The sequence below is a fragment of the Lactuca serriola genome, chromosome 4 (assembly GCF_051521515.1).
Source record: "Lactuca serriola cultivar US96UC23 chromosome 4, Lser_US96UC23_V15, whole genome shotgun sequence".
In the NCBI taxonomy this organism is placed as follows: domain Eukaryota; kingdom Viridiplantae; phylum Streptophyta; class Magnoliopsida; order Asterales; family Asteraceae; genus Lactuca; species Lactuca serriola.
In genome coordinates, this window is record NC_136411.1 from 97,008,156 (window position 1) to 97,019,600 (window position 11,445).

Below are 11,445 nucleotides of genomic sequence, written 5' to 3' on the forward strand. Positions count from 1 at the left end.
GATAGACCATATTGACATTATTACGAATAGATAAGATTCTATTGAAAATGAGTTGTCATATGGTAAGTATGGAAAGTTTTCCATATTGGGAATTGAATATTGAAAATCTATGTCTAGATTAGAAACTTTTATGGAAAAGGATGTTCAAAGGAATGTACTTTGAGTGAGAGACATCACATCTAATGAATTGTCTTGTAACAATCTCCGATAGAGGACTTTGTAATTTCATTGGCAATAGTCATTGTGACTTTAGTGTAGTGACATTACAAGAGGATCATTGCATAAAATGTTAGAATCTAGCATATTCCATAAGTAGCAAGAATTTGATATTCTTTCACTTGTGAAAAGGATTAGGAGTTGTGAAATGAGTATGATTGGAAATGTGTTCGTTTGATCTATTTCACAAAGTAAGAACCATAGGTAAACATTTTTGCATGCTAGGAGCATGGGACAAGTGTAGTATTAATTCAAGTAAGAAGTTGATTACCCGAAACAACAAATAATGAGTAATCGACATGGTGATAAATAAAAGGTGTTTTATTTATGCTCAAAGGTTTGAGGCCATATAGGATTAGTAATATCCTTGTGTTTCACTTTGCATGTTTTGACTTCCTGAATAATTTAATTGGTTTAGAACAGTCAAATTATTCGAACGGGCCACAGTCGTTCATATGTTGGAAGTAGGTATGAATAAAGACTGTTGTGAATTGGTGTGTGGATTTCCTAAAGAGTATTAGACATAAGCAAATGTTTGCTGCAACGTTCATGAGTGCTTATGAATATGATTTGAGCATTAGATTAAACCCATTATTACTTGGATCACTCCATGAATTGTATCACGAGTGATTGGTGAGACGATAACATCTTATATTCTTGAAACCAAGATGTGTGAGTTGTATCTTGCAAATCGGTTGCACATTGATAATATGTAAACGCACCAGTAACTTGGTGTCATAAAAAATATTGTTGTGTGTGATTCGGTGAGTGAGTGCAAGCGAGCATTGAATCAAAGTTTATATGTTCCTTTTATCCAAAGTAGGATAAAAGCGATATCTTTGGGCCCCTCGATGATTTAGTGATGACAAACGTAAATGCTCGGCCGGGCTAGGGCTAATTTGATTTGTTCAATTAGTCAGTCATCATAAATCGAAAGTCGAGAAATAGTATAGAAAGAATGATTAGAAATCATGTATTATACGATATCTAGAATGGAGGAATATATGATCCCTTATCTAAAGGACACGCGTATCTGATAGGATCAGAGTTGACAGCGGATTTGGAAAGCTACGATTGCAGATCAGGATCTGTAGTCATACGCAAAATAGTTATTAGACTTATCCAAGTGGGAGACTGTTGGATTAGTGTCTAAGTCCATAACTATTTTGGTATGTACTTGACCCGATGGTGCATGGTCCTTTTGGGTTGCCTTCACCAAAGCAACTTGATAGGATGAATTATGGAGAGAAAGGATTAAATATGATTTATTAATATATTATGAGAATAATATATTAAAGGAGAAATCATATTGTTTAATTAATATTAGTCAAGAATTAATAAGAATTAAGTTTGTGACTAAAAGAGATTAATTAAACTTAAGGGACTAGAATTGTAATTATATGATAATTGCAATTGGGCCATGGATTGCCTTATACTATAAGGTTTCCACATGTTTTTGGTAGCCTCCTTCTCTCCTCCTCTTCATCCTCCTGATCTTGGTGTTTGTGAACCATTAGAGGAGTGACATTTGTGACTCTAAGCTTTCTAAAGTCAATACAAGAAGGATTTGAGATTGTTATTGCTACATAACAATCAAGGTATGATCTAAACCATAATTTATATGTTATATTGATTATCATATTCTTGATCTAGGGTTTATATTCTTGGATAACTTGCATGTACAATAGAGAAACCTAGATCCAAGCATTAGGGTTTGTATGAGCACGTAGGATGTTCTTATAGCTAAAACCCATCAGTATAGTCATATACTGTCGGAAGGTTTAGAATAATTGTAATATTACTTTTGTATTTAGGGATCATGTATGTATAAACGTATAGTATCTTGGGTAGTTGTGTAATATATAACACTTTGTAATACTCGGTTTGTATCCAGCCATTTGTAATCTCTTTATCAATGTAAAATATTATTTTTATGAATATGCAAGTAGCATGTTTTGAAGTAACTATATTGTCAAGTATGAAAGTTTGGGTCTTTTAGAAATACGAAAGTGTGGGTCTTTCACAATGTCTTTTGGTTAGTTCATTTAATATTAAGAACAAATTACTGAAATCGTCCCCTTGGTTTGGTGAAAAATGTGTGTTTAGTCCCTAACTTTTTTTTTTGCACTCAGACCATCCTTATAGTTTGATTTTGTTGCGTTTTTTGTCACTCCCTAATATTAAAAGACTTTTTTGCCCTTTGTATTTTATTTTTCGGTTGTTATTATTATTTACTGATAATAAAAAAATACATGGGTTCCACCCTCAACCCCTCTCTTAGTTTATCCTTCACTTTTATCTTAGTTAAAAAAAATAAAGCTCTAAATGGTCCTCAGCTAACCACCGTCGTAGCCACCAATGGAACCACCATAAACACCAATGGAGCCACCGGAAACGCCTCCATAACCTACTAAAAACCCATGGATCACCTTCTACTCCTCCTATGTTGCTCTCTCTTCCTATCACTTTTCTTTACTCCATCTCTCTCGTCGGAAATCACCATCTCCGCCATCGTCGGTTATGTAAAGGGTTTTCCATCAATTTTTATGTACTCCGTCTTCCACCCCTCGATTTCCATCTACTCTATCGATTTCTCTCTATGTCGCTGCTTGTCTCTACCCCTCATTTATCTTCTCCATAGGTGAATCTGCCTGAAGTTGAGATCTGAAGATGATACAGTAATGGATCTGAAGTAGAGATCTGAGATCTGATACGGAAGGCAACATCTTCAGAAATGGATCTGAAGCCAATGAAGCTGCTTCACATAGTCAGGTGGTTCATGCAAGGGTGATCTTCTGCTCATCTTCAACCGCAACATCTCCTTCACTAAAATCTCGAGCACCATTTCATCATCGATTTTAGGTTGTTTTGTGTTTTGAGCTTTGATTTACAGATCTGGTATTGATTTCAGCTTAGGTTCTGATTTTGGGATTTGACTTTGGTTAGGTTTTTTGATTTTGGAATCTGATCTTGGTATGGTTATGATTTCAGAATTTGGTATTAGTGGAACTAAAATAGATGGATGGTGGTGATGTTGTAATCGGTGGTCGGTGGTGGTTATCGGTGGTTGGTGGTGCAAGTGAGAGAATGAGTGGGTCCCATATGTTTATAAATCATGTAATTGATTTTCTTTTATTAATAAACAATAAACAAATATTAAAAAAACCGAAAAAGAAAATACAAAGGGAAAAAAGTCTTTTCATGTTAGGGAGGGACGAAAAATGCAACAAAATCAAACTATAAGGACCGTCCGAGTGCAAAAAAAAGTTAGGGACTGAACACGCAATTTTCACCAAACCACAAGGACGATTTCAGTAATTTGTTCTAATATTAGATTTTGTTATATAACATCCTACTTTCTTTCTTTGGACTACAAATTTATCATTTTATTAACTAAATCCCATACTTTGTTGCTTTTGTAGATATTATTAGACACATGTTTTAATATGGGTGTGTAGATACCACTGAGATGCAGGAGTTGTCCTCTCAGCTTCGGGAGTTGTTGGGCAAGCAGTTTATTGGACCAGGAAGTTTGTCGTGGGGAGCACCGATTTTGTTCGTCAAGAAAAAAGATGGTTCACGTTGGATGTGCATTGATTACCGAGAGTTAAACACACTGATGGTGAAGAACTGTTATCCCCTTCCACGGATTGATGATCTCTTCGACCAGTTGTTAGGTGCATCTTGTTTCTCCAAGATCGATATGATGTCAGGGTATCATCAGATGATGCTTAGAGAGGAGGACATGGAGAAGACCACATTTGGGACTCGTTATGGTCATTACAAGTTCATGATGTCATTTGGGCTCACCAATGCACCCACAACATTTATGGATTTGATGAATTGGGTTTTCCGGCCGATGCTTGATCGATCATTGATTGTTTTCATTGATGATATCTTGGTGTATTCCAAGACACGAGAGCAGCATGAGGAGCACCTTCAAGAGCTTTTGGGAGTATTTAGACGAGAACGACTGTATGCAAAGTTCTCGAAGTGTGAGTTTTGGTTACGAGAGATCCAGTTGTTAGGACATCTTGTTAATCAAAACAAGATTTTAGTCGATTCGGCCAAGATTGAGTACGTGATGCAGTGGGAGGTGCCAAAGTCTCCTTCGGAGATCAGGAGTTTCTTGCACCTAGCAGGGTATTATCGGAGATTTATTCAGTACTTCTCCAAGATTGTACTACCCGTCGCTCGTCTGAAGAGGAAGGGTGTGGATTTCCATTGGGGCCCTAGGCAGCAGGTCGCTTTCGAGAGTCTGAGACAGAAATTATGTGAGGCCCCACTATTGAACCTCCCCAAGGGTGCTGAGGTTTTTGTGGTATTTTGTGATGCATCAATCACAGTTTTGGGTTTAGTGATTATGTAGCGTGGGAGGGTAATTGCTTATGCTTCTCGGCAGATGAAGCCTCATGATGTATGTTATCCGACTGATGATTTGGTGTTGGGAGCAGTGGTGTTTGCTCTCAAGATTTGGTGGCATTACTTGTATGGGGTTTGGTGTACTATCTACACGGATCACAAGATTTTGAGGAATCTCATGGACCATCCGAATTTGAATATGATACAACATAGGTGGCTTGACATGGTCAAGGATTATGACCATGAGATTCTGTATCACCATGGGAAAGTGAATGTGGTTGCTGATGCTTTGAGCTGCAAGATGGCTAGTTCTGCTATTTGGAGTCTATGTATGAGGATATCGATCTACTCTCTGTTTCTTGGTCTGATTAGGGAGGCTCATGCCGAGGGAGTTAAGAAAGAGAATTTGAAATAGTAGAACTCAGGGGTGAGATTGACAGGTTTGCTACTTACTGTAGTGGTTTATTGACATGGTATGGACGAGTTTAGGTGCTAAATTTTGGTGGGGTCAGACAAATTGTGATGGAGGAGGCACACAAGTCCAAGTTTTCGATACACCCCATAGCAACCAAGATGTATTAGGATTTTAGTCTTAGTTATTTATGGACGTGCATGAAGACAGAGAGAGAGAGAGAGAAAGAGAGAGAGCCCGGTACGTCAAAAGGTGCTTGACCTGTCGGATGGTTAAGGCCGAGCACCAGAGGCCACATGGAAAGTTCCAACCGTTAGAGGTTCCCATGTGGAAATGGGAACATATTACTATGGATTTCATCACCAAGTTACCTCGGATGGCTAAGGGGCACAAAATGCAATTTGGGTGATAATAGATTGGCTGACCAAGAGTGCCCATTTCTTAGCTATTTGCGAGAGCTCATCGATCGAGAAATTGGCCGACTTGTACGTGCGCGAGATTGTTTTTCGGCATGGTATTCAAGTCTCCATTGTATCTGATCGAGATGTTAGGTTCACATCTCATTTCCGACAGAATTTCCATGAGGAACTAGCTACAAGGTTGCACCTCAACACTGCTTATCATCCGCAGACAGATGGTCAGAGTGAGTGGACCATTCAGACACTTGAGGACATGTTAAGAGCTATCATCATTGATGTTGGTGGGAGTTACGACTCCTACCTTCCCTTATTTGAGTTCTCGTATAACAATAATTACCACTCTAGTATTAGTTTGTCTCCTTTCAAGCTCCTATATGGGACGAAGTGTAGCACCCCAGTGCGTTGGGGAGAGATTGGTCATAAGGTCATGGGAAGGACTGTTGTAGTTCTTCAGACAAAAGAGCTCATCCAGCAGATTAAGGAGAGAATTCAGACAACTCAGAGTTTGCAAAAGAGATATGTCGACAAGCGTCGATGCAAGTTGGAGTTCTAGGACAGGGACATGTTCTTACTGAAGGTATCACCCTGGAAATGTGTAATATGCTTCAAGAAGAAGGGAAAGTTAGGGCCTCGATATATTGGGTCGTCTCGGGTTGTGACCATGGTTGGCAAGGTAGCATACAGATTGGATTTTCCTGAGGAGCTCATCCAGATCCACAACACCTTTCATGTGTCTTAGCTTCAAAATTATGTGGATGATGATTCAACGGTTATTCCTATGGATGATATTCAGGTAGATGATCTCCAAATCTATGTTGACAGACCTGTGGCGATTTTGGATCGCAAGATGAAGGCCCTGTGCAATAAGGTGGTGTCCTTAGTCAAGTTACAGTGGCAACATTGAAAGGGTTCTAAATGGATGTGGGCACCCGAGTAGGAGATGCGGGAGTATTACCCTGAGTTGTTCATGACAGTGGACTTCGAGGACAAAGTCTAGTTCTAATGGGAAAGAATTGTAACATTACGATGATGAGGTATTCCAATTTAAACTCTAAGTATGAAGAATTATTGTATGTTATCCCTTTTGTATGAGAAATGTTGCAAAATGGTCCATAGTGGCATTTTTGTAATGTTTGGCACAAGATCACATACGATCTGCGTACCTAGCATACGCAGGGTGTACGTGCATAATCCTTAAACCCTACTTTTTAGGGTTTGGACCCTTTATATTCATCATTATCTCCCCAATGTTGATTCCCTCATCAATCGCCAGCCCCCATTTTGACTCTCTCGCAATACCTAGCCCTATTGAAGCCATTTTTAAGCTTGTGTTTGTTTTGGTAGCCTTGGAGGAGAAAGGAAGAAGAGAAGAACATCTTGGAGGAGAGAAACTCTTTGGATCCAGAATCTCATCACCTTTGGGTACTCTTTGAAGGTAAAAAGGTCTAAACTTGATGAAGTTATGCTTAGATCTAGTCTAGCCATGAAGTTTGCATTCTTTTGGTCCCATTAGTTGGTATTTTGAGTATAATCTTCCCCAATCCATTGAGGATGTCCTTTTAGACGTTTTGAGATGTCTAGAAGCATAAACATATGATCTTGGCTCTTAATTTTTCCCCATGGAAGAGTTTCGTTGTCTTAATGGCATAAGATGTTGGGGGTTTTTAGTGTTAAGCACTCTATGACATTGCAATACCATAAATTTTGAAACCTTATGGCCAAGGACAAAATTTTAGGCATAGATCTAGGTTTAGACGAAAAGTCTTGATGCATTAAGCACTTATTGAGAAAGTTGGTTGACCAAGTGCATACGTTGGGCATACCAAATGGTATGTTGTACGTACGCGGTCTTCGTCCCGACTTCTCGATCAAATGATATACGGCCCACGTACGAAGCTGGGTCGACTCGGCTGGGTTGACTAGGCTAGTTTGTTGAGTTTGACCAAAGGGTATTTTGGGTAATTTGATATCAATTTAAAGTTGTGTAATAATTTGACTAATAAGTGTCGGGTAGAGCCAGTTTTCAGATTAGAGATTCTTTCAGCTTTTCTTCGGACAGAGAGGTGAGTTTTCCTCACTGTACCCATGAGTCATAGGCACCAATGCCAGCCCACTAGATTATGTATCTTGGTTATGGGATAGTACTATGCTAGTATATGACTGATTAGCAGATCTGTATGATTATTTGTATTTGTATTTGTTGGTTTTGTGTTTATGTTTATTTGTTACATATGTCGACATATTGTGGTTGGGTTGAGGCGATCTTGCTTTGTGCTGAAGGCCAAGATACCTGGGCGGTCTGGATAGGCTTTAGGCCCTACGAGGCAGTCAATTCATGTTGAAGGCCTAGAGAGCATTCCGGATAGGCTGTAGGCCCTGCGAGGAGGTCCCATATTTTTAGAACTCGCTACTCGGTACCTGTTCGGCCGACTACTGAGTAGCGAGTACTCAGATTCGGTAATTCATGTAGAAATATTTTTAGGGAAATTATATATGTCAAAATCATAAGTTAAAAACATAAGTTGATTGAAATATATAACAAAATTAGATACATGTGAATACACAAAAACAGAATAACTCATAATGGTCTTACTTCTTGAATAATTACTAAAAATTTAAGATAGATATATATATATATATATATATATATATATATATATATATAGTAATAATCACATATGTGTGTGTGTGTTAAATAATAAATCATTAAGTATATTATAAATATTAATCACTGATTTGGTCGAGTTTTAAAATATTGCTCGCTTCAATAAGGGGCCGATCAGGGAGTACTCGAATTTTGTAACTCGCCTTGGTAAGGGGCCGAGTAGGGAGTACTCGGCCGTGTAATCGGCCAACTCGGTGAGTTACACAACACTGGGCGGTCCAGTCATGTTGAAGGCTCATAGAGCAGTCCAGATTGGTTGTAGGCCTTACAAGGCGGTCTCCTCAAACTGAAGGCTCATATTTACAAGCTTTATTTGTTATGATGTGTGTTGGTACTTCACGGGAACTCAATAATCTTTGGCTTATATTTTTAGTTTATTATTGTAGGTACTTCAGAGGATCGTAGGAAAGTGACGCCTGACCATGCACATCCTCCTAATTTTCTTGATAATGACTTTTTGGACACTCTGACATGATCTTACTTTTGAAACAATGGGCTTTTGTAAAAAATGATGCTTAATGGTTGTTTTTGAAAAGTTTTAAATTTTTATGATTTTTGGGATGTTACAATGATATGTTCCCATTTCCACATGGGAACCTCTAAGGGCCCCCAACTTGCCATCCAGCCTCTAGTACTCAGCCTTGACCATCTGACAAGTCAAGCGTCTCTCAACATACCATGTTATCTCCCTCTTCATGCACGACCACCAATAGCTAAGTCTCAAATCTTGATACATCTTCGTGGCTCCATGGTGGATTAAGAACCTAGACTTGTGTGCTTCCTCCATCACTATCTAATGGATCCCTCCATAAATTTGGACCCAAATCCAACCACACTGGGTCAAAAGCCCACGACTATCGGTGGTAAAGCTATTAATCTGACCCCTGATTCTCTCCTTCTTCGAATTTTCTTTTCTGATACCCTTGAGCAGAGCCTCCTTGATCAAATCCAATAGTGGTGAGTCGATGGTCATCCTCAAATAGAGTCCTCGGACAGGAGCACCAAACGCCTTGCGGCTCAAGGCGTTGGTGACCACATTAGCGTTCCTTGGATGGTAGAGAATCTCATAATTCTAATCCTTGACCACGTCAAACCACCCACGTGCCTCAAATTCAGATTTGGTTGATCCATAAGATACCTCATACTATTTTGATCCATGTAAATGGTACAACAGACCCTAATAAGATATTGTTGCCAAATCTTGAGGGAAAAATGTACTACCTCCAACTCAAAATCATGTGCTAGGTACCTAACCTCATGAGGCTTCAGCTGCATAGATGCATGCGTAATGACCATGCCCCGTTGCATAAGTATCACCCCTAAACATGTAACCGACTCATCACAAAATACCACAAAATCCTCAACACCCTTAGGAATGGACAATATCAGGGCGTTACATAACTTCCTTCTCAGGGTCTTAAATGCATCTTATTGCTCAAGCCCCCAATGGAAATCCACATGCTTTTTCTTTAGGCGAGTCAAAGGAACATAAATATTAGATAAATCCTGAATGAATCCCATGTAGTTTCCAGCCAGCCCCAAAAAAACTCCTAATCTCATATGGGGACTTCGGGACCTCCCGCTGCATAACTACCTCAATCTTGGCCTAATCGACCAGAATCATGTTCTGATTGATGAGGTGTCCCAGAAATGTACATCTCGTAAAAAGAAATCACACCTAGAGAACTTGATATAAAGCCTCTCTTGTCTCAGTACTCCAAGTAACTCCTAAAGATTCTCCTTATATTGCTTCCTGGTATTGGAGTAGACCAAAATATCATCAATTAAAACAATAACTCATTAGTCAAGCATCGGCCTGCATACCCGGTTCATCAAATCCATAAAAGTATCTGTTGTGTTGGTGAGCCCAAATGACATCACCACGAACTCATAATGACCATAATGAGTTCAGAACATTTTCTTCTCTACATCCTTCCCTCAGACTCTCATCTAATGGCACCTTGACCTTAGATCGATCTTGGAGAACCAAGATGAACCATGATACAGGTCTAATAGGTCATCAATCCTAGTAACAATTCTTCATCGTCAACTTATTAAACTCCCAATAATCTATACACATACAATGAGACCCATCCGTCTTTTTCACAAACATAACCAGTCCTCCATAGGGTGAACTTATTGGTCTGATAAATTTCTTGCACAACAGCTCCTGAAGCTGAGAGGACAACTCTTGCCTCTCTAGTGGTGCGAGGTGATACAGTGCCTTAGCAATCGAGGCTGCACCGGTGATCAGATCGATCCTGAACTCCACCTACCTCATAGGGGGCATACCAAGTAGATTCTTTGAAAATGTCACACCCCCGTACCAGACGGCGGAAACGTCCGGAGGCGGGTGACTTCATTGTGCAGTATCATAACAATTGAATATAAATGAAACATAGCTAATCCAAACATCATACATCAATATAACAAACTTACATTGTTTTACATCATGTTTATGTTTTCGAATTACACAAAAGAAACAATGGTGAGTAAGTTCCAAAATACATCAAAATAACTCCGCATCCACGGCTCACAAACCTGCTTACTGATTTCCTGAGAATACAAGTTGTTTGAAAGCCGTCAACATAAAATATGTTTGTGAGTTCATAAGCATTTTGTATAAAAATTTGTGTCAGTTGGAAAAACCAAAAAATACAATATTTTCTTATCAAAATCGTTGTAAGTCTCGTTTTAAATCAAGTATAGTTGCTTGCGGGTGTTCGTTTATCGTTTTAGACTTCGTATAAAATTGTTTTCCCCAGAAAATCCTATATTTTCTGAATGTGTAAAGTAGTAGTATTAAAACCCTAATACTTGTGTGGTAAAAGCTTCGTTTAAAGTATCCAAACAATCATTATTATAGTCGAAAGGTGTAGCATATGTTTATTTCTAACAATTCACTATTATATTCTAAGTGAGTCGTTATAACCATACTAATATGACGGACGCTTGTCTTAGCGTTTCTCAGGCGCTCACGTTTGTTAAAAGACATTTGTCACCCTAGACTAGCCGGTCTAGCTGTAGCGAACAGCGAAGGTGCGTTGTGTCAACCTCGTATAAATCTATACACAAATTTCTGCTCTCCCTCCAGGAGACTCTGGTTATAACTCTTTACAGGGATTTAGGCGTACACTAATATTTATATATTTAGGTACTGTGGAGATTCTTCTGACTATAATACTAATAGGTTTTTGAGCAAATCGTGAAAATCCATTATTTATTAAATAAATAACAATCGTTATACTCGTTGACTAAATCTATCATTTTTGTTTATTGAGGTTAATCCACTTGGAATCATATTTATAAAAAATAACCCAATTTTATCAGTATTGGCAAAAATGGTCCTTCTCTTTATAAAGTATCAAATA